General features: G+C 49.1%; 1 protein-coding gene across 5 annotated transcripts in view; it reads right to left on the reverse strand.

The window, feature by feature from the left end:
- Positions 1 to 18,656, reverse strand: part of TSHZ2 (teashirt zinc finger homeobox 2) — a 400,422-nt gene that overhangs the window by 189,931 nt on the left and 191,835 nt on the right. The window lies entirely within an intron of this gene.

Genomic DNA, 18,656 nt, shown 5'->3' on the forward strand with positions numbered 1-18,656 from the left:
GGTGGGGCCCGGGAAGCACCGCCTGGCGCCTGCCCGGTGGGGAGGGGCGACCACAGCCCAGCTCACGCTAACCTTGCCATGCACAAGTAAAGAACCAAAGTGGCGGAGTTTGGGCTTTTGCAAAAGGATATAGAAATGTGGATTTTTAGGTAAAAACGTCCTGATTGTTAAATTTTGGCAACAGCGTTTACTATTATTATTGTTCCTGTCGGTATTATTGTTCAGTGTTTCATGTGGGCTAAACAAAATAAATCTGCGGGCCACATCTGGCTGCCCCTCCGTCAGCGGTTCTAAAGTTGAATCTCGCTTAACACACCTGGGCGCCTCCCATCTCTCGATTTGAATCATAACAGGTGCCGGCTGAGCCCGCGTGGATGGCTGAGCACCGGCGGCTCTGTTACTTGAAAGCTACTCAAAGCGCACGTTCTAATGGCAGGTCAGAGGCCCTTGGCCGACGGACACGGTCTTTAGAAAACAAACCCCGTGCGGAATAAAAGAGAGCATCGCGCCTTGAACGCGCCAGACTCGAGACAGCTGACCTCGCGCCATCTGCCATGAGCACATCCCACGTTGCGCCTGCAACTTTCCTACACGTAACAAACAGGGCGGTCTCTCCCAGAGAGCCCTATGACGCCGCCGCTGTGGCGTTCAGTGGGAGAATCTACGGTTTGGAGCATGAGTCCGAGTCTACTTTGTATAACTTCCCTCAACCTCGTTTTTTTTTTTTTTTTTTTTTTTTGGTCTGCCAAATGAGGATAAAGCCAGCAGGGATATCTCAGGATTCTGTGAAACTTAAATGAGATAAGAAATAGGAAAGCTTTGTGAAAACCGAGGGCACATGCTCCAGAGGGCGGACCCTATAGAAACAGGTCTCGAACATGTTTTGTTTGGCCCACGCATTGCTTTAAAATTCAGAAATGTTCACGTGTCAGTATATATGTGGTCCGTCTCCTGAAAGCCGAGAAGTCCTGGCATTATTGGCCTTGCAGAGCCCGAAGCACTGCTGACTCCTTTAGACTAAGCAGGAGGGGTCAGCCATGGTCCCCAGATCCCCACCCACTGCCTGTCCTATACCCAGCTCTGCATGCGCTGCAATTACCTGTCTACCATTCAAACGTGCAGTCCCTGGCCATGCAAATATCTACTTGGATTGTTATTCTGATTATTGCTATGATTTTCCATTCAGGATCTCTTACTGAATATGAGCCACATACTCACTTTTCTGGGGCTCAGTTATCTGGTCTTTAAAATGGGAATGATCACGTCTCATTTGCCCGGAGCCAAGGCTATCAGGTGAGGCGAGGCCTCTTTTGCTCCCAGAGCTCCCGGGCTGTGGGGCATTGGGCCAGCAGAGGGCGCTGGTACAAAAGGCTGCAGGTGCACCGATCTGGTTGGGAGCAGACAGGTAAGGCAGCTGGGCAGGTAAGAACTCTCACATTCTGCCTTTCACAACTTGGGAGGACATGACTTTACAGAGTGGACATGACAGCGAGCAATTACTCATCTGTCGATACAGCCGCGCACATGACCAGCAATGTGACTTTCCGGAATATGCAACGCGACCACAAACTTTCTAATGCTGCAGCCTGACAATCAGACACTAAAAATAATGAACAGTCTGCTCGGGAACAGAAAGAAATGGCCCCTTTGGAAACTGGAGACGGGCCATTTTCGGCTCTGCTCGCTGCCAGAGCCCTGCGTGGAATTCTCTGGGCGGCAGAGAGAGCCGGCGGGGAGAGCTCACTGTGTTGGAACGGTGTGTTCACTTTTAGACAACTGGGTCCCAGCAAGATGGAGACGAACTGGAGCGAGTTCAGGGAGGAGCGAGCCAAATGATGAAGGGGAGAGAGGATTGATTTATAGAGAAAGATTAAAGCAGCCCCACACGTCCGAGCTGTCTTCTGCAGGTGACGAACCTGGGAGCGACGCACTTGGAACTCCACGCACCTTCGAGAGGTGTAAACATCAGAGAGAGGAATTAGCACAGTGTGAGCTGCTTTTAACAGCATCTTCCGGGATGATCTTGACACCGGAGAAATGTCGGTGGCCAGTAAGAGCTGGCTGGGTCACACCTGTGCTTGAGAGCCATTTATTGTCCTGGTTGTATCAGACATAAAATGACATTTTCTAGCTAGACATGCGCGGCCTTCTGTAGTCTGGCCCCTGACTGCCTTTTCTTCTACTTCTGCATCCTCTTCTCCTTGCGAGGGACCCCGCACCCATTTATACTCCTCCCCTGACTCCTCATCTTGTTCCCTCATCAAGAACTAAAAAGTGTAGGAGCCAGTAAGAGGCAGGCGTTGGGTCTAGGCCCTGGCATATTCTTTCCCACCTCTATTACATGGTCCTCCTGTATTTTTAATCCATTCTCTCCCCCTCCCGCCCGCCCCACCCCTCCTGAAGAAAAAATGTCGTGGATGGCTTCATTATGGAAATCTGGCTGTAGACCGGAGCCAAAGCAGCTCTGGGAAAAAGAGTAATGTCTAATAAAGCTGTTCAGCCTCCCTGTACACCAGGAAGTGAGAATTACAACGGCAACGAGGACCAGGTAATGGTTTAACCAGTGGAGGGGCGTGGCGAGAGCGTTTTAACATGGCATTTAACTACCAAACGTGCCGCTGTTTTGGTCTATTGACCAGCACAATATGCTGAAATGCTAAAAACTGGTCTTGTGGTCATGGGATGTGGAGGGCGGACTGTGTGGAACAGCCCGGGCGAGTGTTTGCCATGGGATAATGTGGGCTCAGTGTTTCAGATTATTATTACTGTGTTCGTGGTGGCTCCAAATCGGGTTTTGATAAGATAAGCTAAAACGAAACACAGCAGCAAACCAGAACGTGTTTCTGCAGAAGAGTCTACACGGCCTGCTTCGTGTCCACTTGGACTTCTTGCCCTGCCTCTCCCTTTCAGGTGCTACATCCTTCACAAAGCTCTCTTCGATCGAGCCGATTGCAATTACGCTCTCCTCTCAGATTCAGGGCTTCTTCTTATAACAATGATAATAATCACAGTGGGGTTTATTGGGTGTTCACTAAGCGCCAGGGGGTGCAAAGCGCCTTAGAATGCTCCCTGGGCTCATCCCTTGCTCTCTGGAACCCCAGCTTCTGTGAAGACAGCACCCCTGAATATCCCTTACGAAAGTGCTCTCCCCTGGACCCCCAGCTCTGCCTTCGCTCCGAACGTTTTTCTTGACGGCGTGTGATAACATCATTTAGTTTTTACAGTTTATTAAACTGTCGTTGTCTGCTCCCCCCACTGGAATGTAAACTCCACGAGAGCAGAGATTCTGGGTGTGTTCTATTCATGGGCTCCTTGGGTCTTTGAACCAAGACCTGTCTGCAGCGGACACGCTCCAAGACCCCCAGTGGATGCCCGAAACCACAAATACTACTGAACCCTATATTTCTATATCTATATCTATATCTATATCTATATCTATATCTATATCTATATCTATATATCCATATATCCATATATCCATATATCTCTATCTCTATCTCTATCTATCTATATATATCATGCTTTTTTCCTATACATACATACCTATCGTGAAGTTTAATTTATAAATCAGGCACAGTAAGAGATTAACAACAATAGCTAATAACAAGATATGGCTATAACAGTATGCTATAAGAAACGTTATGTGAATGTGGGCTCCCTCATTTAGCCGAGAACGGTCACCCTTTCTCTTACAGGAAGCACTTCCCGGCCTCTCTTTGGCACATGCGAGCTGCCAGCGTCACTGGTCCTCTGCTTCGTGGCCATTATTAAGTGAAGTAAGGGCTCCCCGAACGCAAGCACGCAAGCGCCGCGATACCTCGAAAGTCAATGCTTAGTCGGTCTGCTGACTGGGCGGGCTACCACGTGACCGACGGGCAGGCGGTACACACGGCGTGAAGATGCAGGACAAAGGGACGGTCCGCGCCCCGCGGATGACAGAACCGGACGGCGCCAGGTTTCATCAGGCCGCTCTGAACAGCGCCCGGAGCAGAAGGTACGCATTGCTTATTTCTGGGATTTCCCAGTTAATCCTTTCAGGCGGCACTTGACCTAGGGTAACCGAAACCACAGGCAGCGAAATGGCGAACAAGGGGACCACACTGCACCTACATACGCATTTAGCCGTCTCGATCTGAATCACTTCGTTTGTTTGGACTTCTTACCGCATCTCACTGTGCACGGTGCTTCCTTGTGTAAGTTCTTTTTCGTGGCTTATCTGTGCGTGCGACTCCCCCAGCCCCTAGCCTGCAGTCCACCTAAGCATTGTGTCCCGCCTTTAAAAAGCTTTCAGGTCATGTTTTCTGGGTTAAGTCACCTTCCAGACAGTGGGACCCTGGGGTATCGCAATGCCAGGCTGGACTTCTCGGAGGCGTGGTGTTACCTTACAGCAGCCGAGATAACAGAGCGGTTTTGTTTTGACGCTTTTCAGGTACCATCCGAATCTCAAATGTGAAGTCCAGCCACTGAGGCTGGTTTGTCAGTGTGCACTGACACGAAATGGCCGAAAAATCCAATTAGTTTGCCGATTAAATTCTTAATGGTATCCCAAATAATGATGTTAGCCAAGAAAAAAAAAAAAGGCGGCCATTTCTACAGGAAATATTTCTCCATCAAATGTGGTGTGTATGTGTGTGAAGCCTAGCACCATGCTTTACTCACGGTACAGAGCTCAGGTTTTCTTATTGCCTGATGAGTTAAAACTTAAACACTCTCGGCTGTAGATCCGATCAGCCACGCAGCCAGCTCGGTTCAGACACCTAGGGGTGCTGGGTTGCGCTTCCCCGCTCTAGCGGCTATCCTGCAGCCAGGTGCAGTGACAGAAGGGACCCAGGGACCAGCTTTCTTCAAGGACTAATCCAGACTCCCGGTTGTCATTGCTTTAGAGAGAGCCGAAAGGTACAATTTTGCATGAATTTTCAAGGCGTGAACAAGGAAACGGTAACAAACTTTCAACCAGGATTCTCTGGTGGCTAAACTTTCAGCCATTTGACAATTCATGTGTACGTTTTTATTTTTTGCTATTTTTTTTTTTTTGGCTGTTTGCAATACATTGCAAAGCTCTATAACTAAATGAAACTGAAGTTTACCCTCCATACCATCTTATTGTACTTACTGTACTAGGCACAAGCCACCTTTTAAAGTTTCCCCCAGAATCCACTGCTCATTTGTTAATAGACATCTCGGTTTGGATTTTTCCTTTGGAGTAGGACTCACCCAACCCCAAAGTTCGGTCCATGCGATTCAGGGGAAACTAACCCGCCCCTCGCCACCTGATGAGAACGTGATCCCAGCCCAGTTCTTTAGAGGGCTCCATCCTCCTGGCCACAGCGAGTGGTCCAGAGATGGCCTTCTGACCCAATTCTGAAAAATAATAGTTGCAGAATGTCACTGGGATCCCAGGGAGAAAGCGGTCCTTCCTCTCCTGCAGCCTCTGGGTTTGCCTGGCCACCTCCACGAGGACAGGACATTTTGAGAATGAAGTCAGCCAGTGCAGAGGAAAGCAGTTTGGCTCCTGAACCCAGTCTCATCAGAAGCCAGTTGTACCCCCTCGTTCCTGGGTTAAAAGACCCAAGGACCAATGCCCATCATTCTTTCGTTTGAAAATTACCCCGTATTCTGGTGAGGAGTTACAAGAAGGCCTTTTCCTCCCAGGATTCATTAGCACCCTTTGCTGCAGCTTCTTGTTAACAGGAAACCACCCTAAACTCGCATCATCCTTAAAGGAAGCAGGGGACAGGAATTTGGTTCCTCCAAACATTTTTCTCCCCTTAAAGAAACATCATCTCAAGTGTCTGCCGGTGTCTTGTCCTTGCTTACATAAGGCGTTACATTATTGCAACGTCATTTCTCTTTCATTTCTGCGCACCACGTGCCTCATGACCCGGGGACTTCCTGCGGGGGATTCTAGGAAGGTGACAACTTAAACGGACGGGGAAGCGTTGTGTGGGCACCCGGTCCAGCAGATAGGCCCTTGCTGACAGTAGTAAGAGCTGGGAACGACTTCAGACTCGCCAGCTGGTGTGACTTTGACATGATTTAACGTAGGTGGGTGCTGCCGGCCGGCTGTAAGAACTGCGTAGGGCCCTCGGCTCTTCTGCCCCATGAGAATATCGATATTAAACAATATTCTAAATATTACTGTGAAGGTTCCGACATTTTTTTTTCTTTAAGTAAAATTTAATCGACTTTTATGGAATATAAAATTTTTATTTGTTTCTGATGTGAAAGAAAAAAAAATTTTCATTAACTTAAAAAATTTATTCCTCCTCCTTTTGATTTTAATAGAAATTAAAACTTTTTTACAGGCCCCTCAAAGGACCCCCAGACCTATTAGGTTTAGTAGGGCCAGAGGCCCTGGCTGGGGGTGGGCATCCTAGGAGTTCCTGATTTTGCTTTGCTTTGTTTCACACAAAAAGGAGCCTTTATCTTTCATCAAAGGTTTAATTTTAAATGGAGATCTTGGATAACTGTTTAGTGACCTCAGGGCAGTCGAGTCCCAAGGCCCATTTCCGCACATGTAAATTAGGCATAATAATAGCCCCTCCCTTAGAGGTTATTGTGAGGATTAAATGATTCAATTCAAGTCAAGTGTTTAGAAGAGTCTGGCGCACAGAAATCACTTAAAATAAATCCCAGCCACTCACTCCCACGGCTGCTGCTGCTTTTACCTTTCCAGACGGATTCTCTGAGAATATAATTATCCATTTGTTTTTCCCCCTTTTCTCTCTTTTCTTCCTCTCTCCCTCCTTTTTAATTACTGGAGAAACAGGCCTTATAGGAAATACAAACACCGCGGAAATATTTAAGATGGAAACCCAATTTCGCGCACGCTTTTGTCATCCGGCTGCCCAGAGGAGCCCAGTAAGAGTCTGGGTGTGAAGCAGGCGCTCGCGCACACACACACACTCACACACACACACACTCACACACACGCCATTTGATGGAGACCGTCACTCTGTCTTATTAACTCACGTCCTTCCCTTTCACTTTACTCTGCATCTCAGCACTGTTTCCGAGTCAGGACACTCCTGGAGAGGGGACCGTCTTCCCATCTCCAGGTGGTGGGCTCTGCCCACGAAACGGGCACACCCGTCTGCTCCCCGGGAAGCAGGGAGAAAGATGTGCCGTGCTCCGCCCGTCACCGGTGGGGAGCTCTCTGTTCCACGGAGTGCGTGTGTTCGAGGCCACCGCTCGGCTGTTCACGTCACATTCTTCCACGCGTGGACTTTTCTCTTTCGAGTGTCGCGCAGGAGGGTAGGGAGACAGATTAGGAAGGCTGCTTCGGCTCAGCCTCAAGCCAGGCAGTGTTGCCCTAGCAAAGCTGCTCCTGCGAGTCCATCCAGACTCAGGCGTTCGTGTAGTGACTGTTTGGAACGGGGATGAGGGGGGGGGGCGCTCTCTGGCTGGCACTCTTAACCCCGACAACATCGCGCTACCTACCCGTCAGTATTTTTTCGTGGCGCGGTAGTACTGACATATCTCAATTTGTTTAACTGGCTCTGTAATGATGGATGTTCAGATGGTTTCCGAGATTTCGTAGCCTTAAATGGAGCCCTGATGATGCGTGCCAGCCTCTGAACCCCTCTGCTCTGCCAGGTAGAACACTGAGAACAGAACCGAGGGTTAAGCTGTGTGCGCATTTAAATGTGTGTTAAGTACTGTGGTCATCAGGCCCTTGTTTTCTGAAATGTCTTTTGCAGAGCTCAGAGAGGCTGAGTTCACGCCAAGGCAAAACGGGTGGGGGGAGCACGTGACAGATGTGTCCTCGCGGGGTCGGTGCCCGTGGGGAAGGGGAGGGCCGGGCGTCGTTAAAACTCTGGAGGCTCTTCTGGATCAAGAGCAAAAGGGTCCCCAGGATGCCACGGAGCCCTCCGGTGCCACCTGCCACGCTTGCTGAGATAGGGGAATTAACCAAACTGAAGTGGCACCGGTCGCGGTAAGGGGGTAGGGAAGGAGGTCCTGGGGTGTGCCACCTGCAGCTGCGTGACCATCGGGGAGCTGGTTATGCGCTCTGGGCTCGTTTCCTTGTGCATAAGACGGGGGTAGGAGCAGCCGAGAAATGCCAGCGCCCTCTAGCGCTCGCGTAGCATGCAGGGCGCTGCCCCACACCCCGGTCGCACTCAGGACATGGTGGGCGTCATGGTCACGTGACATGTGGGAGGACACCGTGGACTCGGAGGGTTTGAGCCCAAGTTCCAACACCCGGGCGATTCCTCATTTGACCTAACCTCGGCTTCCTGATTCACACATCACTGGGAATCATTCCTCCGTCCAAGCACCGACTAGAGGACTAAATGAGAAACATGGCTGAACGCCTGGCCCAGGGAAGGCGACACTTCGTGTGAGCTCCTGTCCCCTCCATTCCTGAAGTTTGACCAAAGGGAGAAAAAGTCCAGAGCAAAAGGTGGCAGACGGGCTGAGGGGACCGTGCGGCCGTTAGCGCCCCAGGTGAGCTCGTGACTCAAAGACGCGTAAGGGGGGGTCTTCGACTTGGTTTAAGGTTGCATTTTTTTTTTTTAAACTATAAGCATTTCTATTCTCCAAAGGAATCGGTCTTAGAGCTAATGCGATTCGCCGCTAGCTAACGGGGAAACCGGTGGTAGAACTCACGCCAGGACATATCTTTCAAAGGTCAGGGCTGTTTGCATCGATGTTGTTCCATTGACTTTTTTGAGCGTGACGTGAGTAAGGGGCACCAATTAGAAGAGCTGCAGCCCAGAACCCCGGCTCTGGAGAGGTTTCCAGAGTTTAATTTGTAACAGTGAGGTTTAGGGCGCTCATCTTCAAACACGTGGCAGCGGGGAATGCTAGACGTGGCAATGGGCCCCGTGACCGAGAGCCACAAGCGGGGTGTGGCAGGCAGCCGCCGGCGTCTCACGCCTGCCAGCCCCGGGCCCCCGGGACCTCACCCGCTGCTCTGTGCCGCCGCACTCCAGGACTTCGGAATGCACCTGCTTCAAGATGGAGCCTGCCACCCCCTCCCGATGTTTTTAACCGCAGCCGAATCAGGTGCGGGGCTCCCCCAAAAGGACTGCTCCCTGCGAGTTCTCTGATCTCATTATCGACGTGCACAGATTTCTCGGCCACTCTGGCCGCCCACCGGTTTCTCTTCTTCTTCTCCCTGACTTGGCCGGGGCAGCAGAGAGCAGTTGCGGCGTGCTTGAATTTCAAACAGGGCAGGCTGAAAGAGGAACAACTGTATGTTTATTAGGGCATCATTATCCCTCTGAACTGCATCATTTATATCCCTGGGAAGAGACCATGCCAGGTCAGGAGCAACAGTCTGAGTCGATAATTTGTCAGGCTGGAGCAGGTGGGAAGGGGTGGCGCAGGAAATCACCCGAAAGGCTCCACAAACTGAAATGGATGGAGGTGGAAGAGTAATAAGAAAGTGATCAGTGAATCCACAAACAAGTGCAGATAAATCAAACGGCGCCAGGTGGATGGGAGCAAAATAGGAGAGATTCAAATTAGCAAGACCCGAACCTTGTCAAGGCAAGGTTACGAATTCAGCCGCAGTCACGGTAACCCACCCAGGGCTGGAGAAGTGCCCGCCAGAAAATGAATCTTTCCAGTGCAGGGAGCTGGAATGGAAGAGATTTCCTAGAGAGTATCAATTTGGATTATAAAAATCCCAAGGTCTCGCGCACTGACAGGGTGAAAGGTAGACAAATGGACCGGCCTTCCTGCGGCCGCCACTACCCGTGGAGTGCTTGATACTCTTCAAATGTTTGCACATTCACACAAACTGTTTAAAAAGGCCGGGAGACAAAAGACCCAGCTGCAAAGCCTTGGAGAGATAAGTGTTTCTTCCAAATACCCGTGACCTTGGGGGTTCATAGATGAAATATTTTTCCCTCTCTATTTGTCTTAACTCTTTGATAAAGTTTAGTCCTGAGTGTTAGGGTCAGGGAAGCAAAGGCGAGGGCTGAGAGGAGGAGAAAAAACAGGATGATGATGATGAGGACTGAACAATAACACAAACTATCGGAGTCGAGGACCTGCCCCGCCAGCATCCGTGTTGAATGCCTTCAGACCCCAATGCTTTAATCCTTATGACAATCATATGTGGTGACTGTTACTGCCTTTGTTTTTCATATGAGGAGACTAAGCTTCTAAGCATTTAAATGCCTTGACCAGGGTCACGGCTCATAAATTATGCTATCGGGATTTGTGCCCGGGACTCTCTGAAACCGAAGCTCACCCTGATCCACCCTGCCTTCCCGCAACTGGTACTTAATATTTTTTGGAAGCAGATGAAGGCGCAGGCACAGAGCGGGATGGGTACCCATTCACGGCCGCCCCCGTCTGGTGCATAAAAATGTGGGCGAGCATCAGGTCCAGATGGATACACGTTGGTCTCCTGTGCAGGAAACTCCGGTAGGTGAAGGTCTAACCTCCCGGGCTGACAGTGTGGCCGCAGGTTTGCAGAGGGATGGAGATGTCGATCATCTCTCACGAGCACCGAAAGGGCTCGGGACAGGTTCCTTAGCATTTGGAAGCCTCGCGTGCATTTCAAACGTGTTTCAAATCACAAAGGCCTGGTCTACACTCAGCATAGAAAGGATCCTACGTTTTACACAAAGCAAAACACACCTGTATGGAAATGTTTTCTGTCTTCTGAATTTACATGAAGCATTGCCCACAGGGTACAAGTTGGAGAGAAACCACACCTTCTTAAGCTCAGGTACGAGTCTGAAGCCAGCCATACCAACACTCCTTAGATATGTCCAAATTCTTTTCATCTATCCTCTATTCCTCTATCAATCAATCAATCAATCATCTATCTATCATCTACCTACCTACCTACCTACCTACCTACCTACCACCTACCTATGTAGGTTAGCATAGTGGTTAACGGCTCAGGTTTTGCTTTCTGAAAGACTTAAAGGCAAATCCAGGATCGAATCTATTTGCCACGTGACTTTTTGAAAGTTACTTAACTTGAGAGAACGCTAGCCTTAATGTTCTCATCTATAAAGTGGCGATAACGTGAATGAACACAAAAGATTATTTTGAGGATTACATAAAAGAAAGCCCCTTCGTACAGTGTACGTGGTAAGTGCCTAGTAAATGGTAGCTGTGATTATTATTACATAAGCCTGCGTGGAGAATGACTGAAGGCCTCAAGCAATGCTCTCTGATGGATTCAGAATATGAACTATATATGTAATTTTAAATTTCCAATAGCCACATTAAAAAATGAAAAATGGGTGAGATTAATTTTAATAATGTTTTATTTAACCTAATACATTCAAAATATTATCATATTAGCATGTAATCAATATGAAAATTAATGAGATATTTTACGCCGCTCTCTTTTGGACTGAGCCTTTGAAATCCAATGTGTTTCACACTCTCCGCACACCTCATTTTGGACCAGCTCTATTTCGAGTGCTCAGCAGCCACATGCAGCCCCAGAGAGTCAGATTCAGTCCCCAAGGCTGAGTTAATAAACTGGATTCGGCCTGTAGATGGGTTAGGTTTGGGCCATGTTGTTAAAACAAATGAATTACCAAGATTTAAAGATCAGGAGATTTCACATAAAAATCTCCTGATCTTTAAATCTGGTTTCTTTTGGCAAAGCCTAAATCTGGCAACGGGGCCATATTCTACCCGGTACCTTTCCCAGGAGCTGAGTCACACTCCCTCGTGAGGTGGGAGGGTGGGGGAGGGATGCTGGAATGTCCACCTGCATCCACGTCCCTTCATGGCTTCTCACCTGCAGCCCACGTTGCTAATTTACCACACCTGCCCGGCCCCTGTAGCTCTATGGGTCAGAGACCCTTGTCGTAAAACCAACGACCCCCACCTCCACCAAAGTAGAAACTAAAATTTATCTCTGCTCAGACTCAGGTCCCTACCTTGCACCTGTGAACTTCATTTGTGCCCTTAGTTAACTTAAAGGTGAGTCGTGCCCTTGGTTTCGTCCAAGGAAGCAGCTGAAGTTATGTAAGGACAGTTACAGCTCAGTACATGACAATGATTCATATCGAAAAGGATGGAAAAGACCAAACAGTTCATATTGTGTCCCTTGATCTGCTTATGCATGATTCATTTGTAATGACTTTTACATGGCCATGGCGGCCAAGGGAAAAAGGCAGAGTGAATGGAGAGGGAGTGGCTGACTCCACTCCCGAAATAAAGAAAGGCACCCTCTGCCTCCTCCCTCGCCAAGGTCGGAGGTATGAGAAGCCATAGTAAGCGCCGGAACTCAAGGCCAAGCCATAAGCAACGCGGTCGAGTCTTGCTGGCTTCTAATGCTATAGCTGACGTCCTTTCGCCGGATCAAAGTGCCCTTGGCTGCCTAGAACTGAGACCTCATGGTCAAGAATTTTAAGAGCAGAAGTTTAGAGTCCAGACGGTCCTGGAATGTGTCACCTACCTACACCATGGGAATGTGGGTGAGTCGCTTAACCTTCCTCAGTCTTATGTTCCTCATCTAGAAAATAGGTTTGATATGAGTTCCTCTTTCTTCAGGTTGCTCTGAAGATGGAGATAATACTTTCACACGAAGCACAGTGCCCGGCACACAGTAAGTGCTCAGTAAGCGACAATTTAGAAAGCATGTAAAGCTATTGCCGAGTAACTAAGTAGCTACATCGCGGGGAACTGCATAGCAACTTGCAAGTCTTTGTGTTTAGATGGATTCGGATTCCTTTTGCACAAGGATGCCAAAGCACTTGGCTAACACGAAGTCTCAATCTCCATTTGCAGGATAAAGCGGAGCACAGGCTATGTCCGCCCTACCCCCCGCCCCCCCCCCCCGCCCCCCGCCACTCAATGGCAGTGACACTACGATTACGAAGTCCAAGCCAGCAGGTGTCGGCCAAGGCCTTACAGCGCTCAGTCGTAGGGGTAGGTGGTGGGTAAAAGGAAAAACAGCCACAGCTTTTGTCCATGAGCAGCGAAATGACTAGTTGGAAAGATATTAAATAGATTCACAGTGACAGTCGTCTGCCATCGTTTTTTTTTTTGCTTCCATATTGACCATGTGAGCAGCCCACACCTAAAGCAGGGCCGATTTCAGCAGGGCTTCTCGGGGGAGGCAGGGAGGTCCCCCGGAGCCTGTCGGGGCTGCCTTCGGAAGTCAGCCGGGATCCAGCTGCTTCCGGCCACCTCCGTTGGCACTTCCCTTGACATCGGGCAGGGCCTGGAGATATTTTCAGTTGTCATAAATCGGAGGGGCGTCTAGCGGGTCAAGGCTGGGGAATACACTAACCGTTTTATGGCGCACGGCGTGGGCCTCTCCAACGGAAAAGCATCTGGCCCCGAAGGTCACCAGTGCCGAGGTGGGGAAGCACGGGGCCCTCCCGCACGTGGATGCTGCGAGGGCCCCCTGCCCGGATGCTCCGATCCAGCCTCCCCCGAAGGATGGCAGAAAAGTGGTCCCTTAACGCGGTCCACATTCTACTCCCCAGGATCCAAGACTACACCACCCTACATGACAACAAGGACTGTGCCGATGTCGTTACATTAAGGATCTTGAGATGGGGAGGTTATCCTGGATTATGTAGGCAGGCCCAAGGGGTAGACCTCAAAGGGGCCTTGTAAGAGGGAGGTAGGAGGGTCGGAGGGCAGAGGTCAGAGTGGGACCCCTGCCGACTCGAAGATGGAGGAGGGGGTCGTGAGCCAAGGAACATGGGCGGCCTTTAAACCTGGAAAGCCAGGAGAGAATGGGTTTTCTTCCAGAGACTCTAGAAAGAGCGCAGCCCCGTGGACACCTTGATGTTAGCCCGGTAAGACTGATTTGGGACTTTCAGTCCCCCAAACTGTATCATAACACACTGGTATTGTTTCAGGTCGTTAAGTTTGTAGTAATTTGTCACAGAAGCGATAGAAAACTAACAGCACTCCACAGGTCACCTAGACACAGTGGTCAGGAGAGCCTTGGAAAATGCACGCAGCTTAGGTTACCCCTCTGCTCCAAACCAGCGATGGTTTTTCTATTGTTCTTAGAGAAAAAAACAAAAAAACCCCAAAAAACAGTTGCTTAACTGGCTGCATAGCTCTCTCCCATCTGACTCTTGCCGTTTCTTTTGATTCAGTTCTTCTAGAACTTCTTTGTAAATGGGGAATTTCAAACACACCCCAAAGTAGACCCGAATGAATGACAGGGCTCCATGCGCCATCACCCAGTTTTAACGTCGATCACCTCCTGGGCGATCTCGTTTCATATAAACCTCTGACCATTGTCCCCACCAATACATGTTGTTTTGAAGCAAATCCCAGACTGTACGTTAATTCTTTCATAAGTGTTTTAGTATGTTCTCTCTCAGAGAAAAGCGCTCTCCTTATTTGAAACAGAATCATGCTCACATCCCAAAACTAATCATGACAATGAGCCCTTAATGCCATCAGTTATGCCAAGGTTAAATTTCTGTCTCACAAATTAGACTCCGTTTCCTCTCTGCCCTTCTCTTTGTTCCCCATACAGGGCCGCATGGCCGCCTTGGTGTCCTTGGCGTTTCGGATGAACTTCCGCCTCAGGGCCTTTGCGCTGGCTGTTCACGCGGCCTGGTGAGCTGCCCTGTCTGGCCCCTGCCCCCCGGGTTGGGCGCGTGGCTCTCATTCTCACGGCCACTGCTTGAACCTTGCAGCTAGTGCAGGGAGCAGAGGCAGGACAGTGACTCTTAAGGACGCCATGCATCTCCAAGTCGCAGGAAGCAGCTCGGCTTCTGATGATGGTCACCCGATCCCTGGCAAAGTATCTCGGTGTTCGATGAAACGTTCTTCCTGATTGATCAGTTCTTTCCAGGGTTGAGCTAGAAACACCCTTAGTCCGGTAAGTTACAATATAGCCAAGCTGTATTTTCTCTTCCGGGGACCAACACCTGCAATTTACAGCCCGTGCGTGTTATGTCAGGCATTGTGTTAAGTGATTTATGTGCGTTTAATTCCCGCGAACACCTGTGACGTGAGCGTTACTGCACATCTCCACTCGCCGGATCAGGAGACTGCGGCGGTGGATGGAATTCTAAAATGGCCCGTCCTGGCCCCTGGCGCACTCAATACACATCTTCCCCCAGCTCTTTTATGAAACACTAATCTAGGCATCGCTCGGAAGGGATGTTTAGGTGCAGTTAAGCGCCAAATCAGGGAGATTACCGAGGGGGCTCGCTCTAATTACGTGAACCCTTTAAATCTAGAGGTGAGAGACAAGGAACTTGGCAACTTGACGTGTGGGGGTATGATGCAAGAGAGATTCTTGGTGTCTGACTTTGAGGACTGCGTGCACGTATGCGGGGGAGCTTCGAGTGTATTTACGCCGACAACACAATATTTGCGCATCTTGGTTTTAGTTCTGTGTGTACTCGTGGTAAGCATAACCCTACAGGCTACCGTTTAGTGAATCATAGCTTTGTGCCAGGCTCTGGAAGAGGGGCTTTGTATATACGATCTTGCGTTCAAGCCGTTGGCACGGGAGAACAAGCCACTCAGATGGCCTCTGGGGCTTGTCTAAAATCGCACGGCTAGCGGGTGTCAGGGGTGGGGTTGGGACAGAGATCTGAGGAAGCGTGTGCTCTGGCCACGGCAGCTTATTATTCTCGTATGGTTCAGCCATGGCGACCCTGAGATTAAGACACCGACGGCCTCTATGACGCTTACCTCCTGGTATCACTGACATCCCCAAAGTATGGGATATATTTCAAAGTCAGCCATCACTATGTTTAAGTTCAAGCTTTGAGATCGTTAAGAAAATGACATGGCATTGACTACCAAACGGCGGGCAGGGCGCACCAACCCCAACTCGGCCCCTGGACACCTAACCAGAAACGGGTCTCGGAGCAACTAAGTTACCTCAAAGGGAAAACGAGGGATTCGGACTAGAAACCATCCAATGTGCTTAAGAGTCCTAAAACAGTAAAAACAAGAGAGGTCAAAACATACAAGTTTCTCTTTATCCCTCACTTTAACCAAAAGTCTCCATTTGACTTGGCTCCGAAATAAGACTGCCTGAGTTTGACTCACAGTTCCGAATACCTCCTATGTGGCCTTGGACAAGTTCTTTACCTTCTGAGCCTCAATTTCCCTGTCTGCTAAGTGGAACTAGTGCTCATGCCTATTTTCTAGAGCGTTCCGAGGATCCCGAATGGTAATACTAGAAGAGCTGCCAGCTCACTAGGGGTGCTCGATCCACGACCCGCGGTCTGTCTCGTCCCCCATCCTTACGTGAGGAAACAAGGGCAAAGCCTCCACCTTCACACCCAAAGCGAACCGCACAAGGAGCGGAATGCTCGCCCCTGCAATTCCAGGGGATCCTCCTGCCTGTGTCTGAGCAGCTTCCAGCGTACACCGAGTTCTCGACGGGGCCCCCTTGCCGACACCCGCTGCTCTAGAGAACATCTAGTTTCGTCTGATGTGAACTATCATGTCCTTTGGATATCGTTTTTGAGAGGAAAAAAATTGGATTCTGGAAATTGGGGCCGTTTCTGCAGAACCAGGTGACAATTTCTGGCCTAAGAGAAGCTTTGTCGCCTGTTGCAAAGCACGTGGGCTGAATTCAGTTGAGACCCAGGTTGCCCAGTTGCTTTTCCTTCGATCCCAGTCAAAGATTTCCCCCTACTGCTGCCGGAGAAAATCATGTAAGCTCAAAAGAACGGCCAATTAAAGGTCAGAAATTCAAACGTTTGTCTGTTCTGGCTGGTATGAATGGGTGGCTGTCAGGTAGGAGCAGCCATGCCTGCAACAGCATTTTGCCAAAACAGGAGAGCAGGTTCCTCCGTTTGAACTTGGTAACATTTAAATATCAAAAACTTTGTTTTCTAATGAGGAATGTATTGAAGAGGGAGAAATAAATTATATGCTTGATGGCGACCGAGGGCCATTTCCCACGGTGTGAATATAGTGATTTCAGTTTGCAGGAGTAAATTAAACCTTGGGGAGGATTTGTCTTCCATTAAATTGAACAGCTAAACAGACAGAGGTGATGTTAATGTCACCGCCAGGAAGCCCCAAAGGTTACAAATAAAAAGAAAATATTGTTTCTTTAAAAGTCTCTTCCTTGTTGCCCCCAACTACCTCAGAAACGAAAACCCCCAAATTGCCTGTTGAGGATCAAAAAAAAAAAAAAAAAAAAAAAAAAAATTAAAGATCCTCATTCCATCGCCACACCATATGTTATTAACGTTTGTCAATGCTGTTTAGCCAGCAACTGCTGACGGTCCCATATTTGCTATCTAAATGCGCCATAAATAAATCAGTAATGAACCGCTTTGGTAAATCTTCGCGTTGATTGGAAATACGGACGGAGTAAACAAACTCTGCTAAAAGTATATACTACTGTTTAATGTCAGAGACAAAGTCACACTGTTATGTGACAAAACAGAAATAAAAAAAAAAAAAAGAATGAGGTCGAAGGCAGGAAACGTCGCTGACAGAGGGAAGTAGGCAGAACCGTCACTTCTGCGTTTAGACCCACGCAGCTCAGGGTCGTCCGCGTAGAGAGGGCCTCAGGAAAACGGGGCACGGGAAAGTGAGAGCTGGACTGTCTGCTCCTGTCTACTTCCAGACAGCGGGTCATAACGTATGAATTCGGATGATTCATTTAAATGTGTCGCCATTGCCAATCTGGCAAATGTGAATCACCAGATACAGGTCTGCAAAGATCTGTGCCATTCAGAGTTGAAAATAAAGAGAAGTGCCCGGAATTCAAGCAGAAAACAGTGAACCAACCGCAAGTCGTGTAAATGGGAGTACTCTCCCACCTGCCTGTTTTTAAGGGTGGGTGATTCACCACACTGAATGCTTCAAACAACAGGACATCCGGGTAGCACCAGAGTGGGTTCAGACAGTATCTCTCTCTTTAATGGAAGACAGATCCTCCCAAAGGTTCTCTGCTCGGTTCAGGCAGAGATACTGGACTATTGTAATGTAATTATACTTTCTTGTTCTTTCGAGAGCCCTGCATACAATGGAGCGTTCCTTCGAGCAAGAGGTCTAGGGAAGCTGACCATAATTAGGCCTCCTAGCTGCATCGGCAGGGGCATGCTGATAAAGAGCTTCACTAGGTGGCGTATTTAATTTGTCGAAAGCACATTTTAGCAGGAGATTTTCGATGCCTCTGGGATGTTTTCTCGGGGTCTGAATAAGATCCGCAGACATGTATAATTATTCCAGGGACAGGCAACATTGAGCAAGGAGAATCCCGCTCATTCCTTGAGAGGGAACGGGACTCCGGAAGTTGTCCTTAATCCCGTGAGCTGAACCCGCTCTCTTCCCTTTCGATCAGAGGCAAGAACGGAACCCGTGTGGCATAAACAGGAGACGTCTCATGGACAGAATTCAAACAGCAGCAGCCGACGGCGCAACGGAAGGCCGCCAGGAGTCCTGCCTGTCACAGGCTGAGCGTGGAAGACGGGATTGGCCTCCTCGTTATGCCTTTCCAGCAGGCCATCGGCACACACACACACACACACACACAAAATAGAATGCATCATCCTGAATGGGCACATCAATCTGGAGCCTCCCCGTTTCTTAGTCACCTGTAGTTAGGTCTGCAGACACTGTGTATACCGTATAAATCTGATTTCTGAGCAAGGGGGTGGGCAGGAGGAGAAGGCTTTCTCAGTGAAATACTAGTTCGGCAACAGTTTACCTGCCTTCCAAGGCTGTTAGGAGGATTAATGGCTTCTGGGTCATTTAAAGTTTGAAAA

This window comes from Rousettus aegyptiacus, unplaced genomic scaffold, assembly GCF_014176215.1.
Source record: "Rousettus aegyptiacus isolate mRouAeg1 unplaced genomic scaffold, mRouAeg1.p scaffold_m13_p_12, whole genome shotgun sequence".
Classification (NCBI taxonomy): domain Eukaryota; kingdom Metazoa; phylum Chordata; class Mammalia; order Chiroptera; family Pteropodidae; genus Rousettus; species Rousettus aegyptiacus.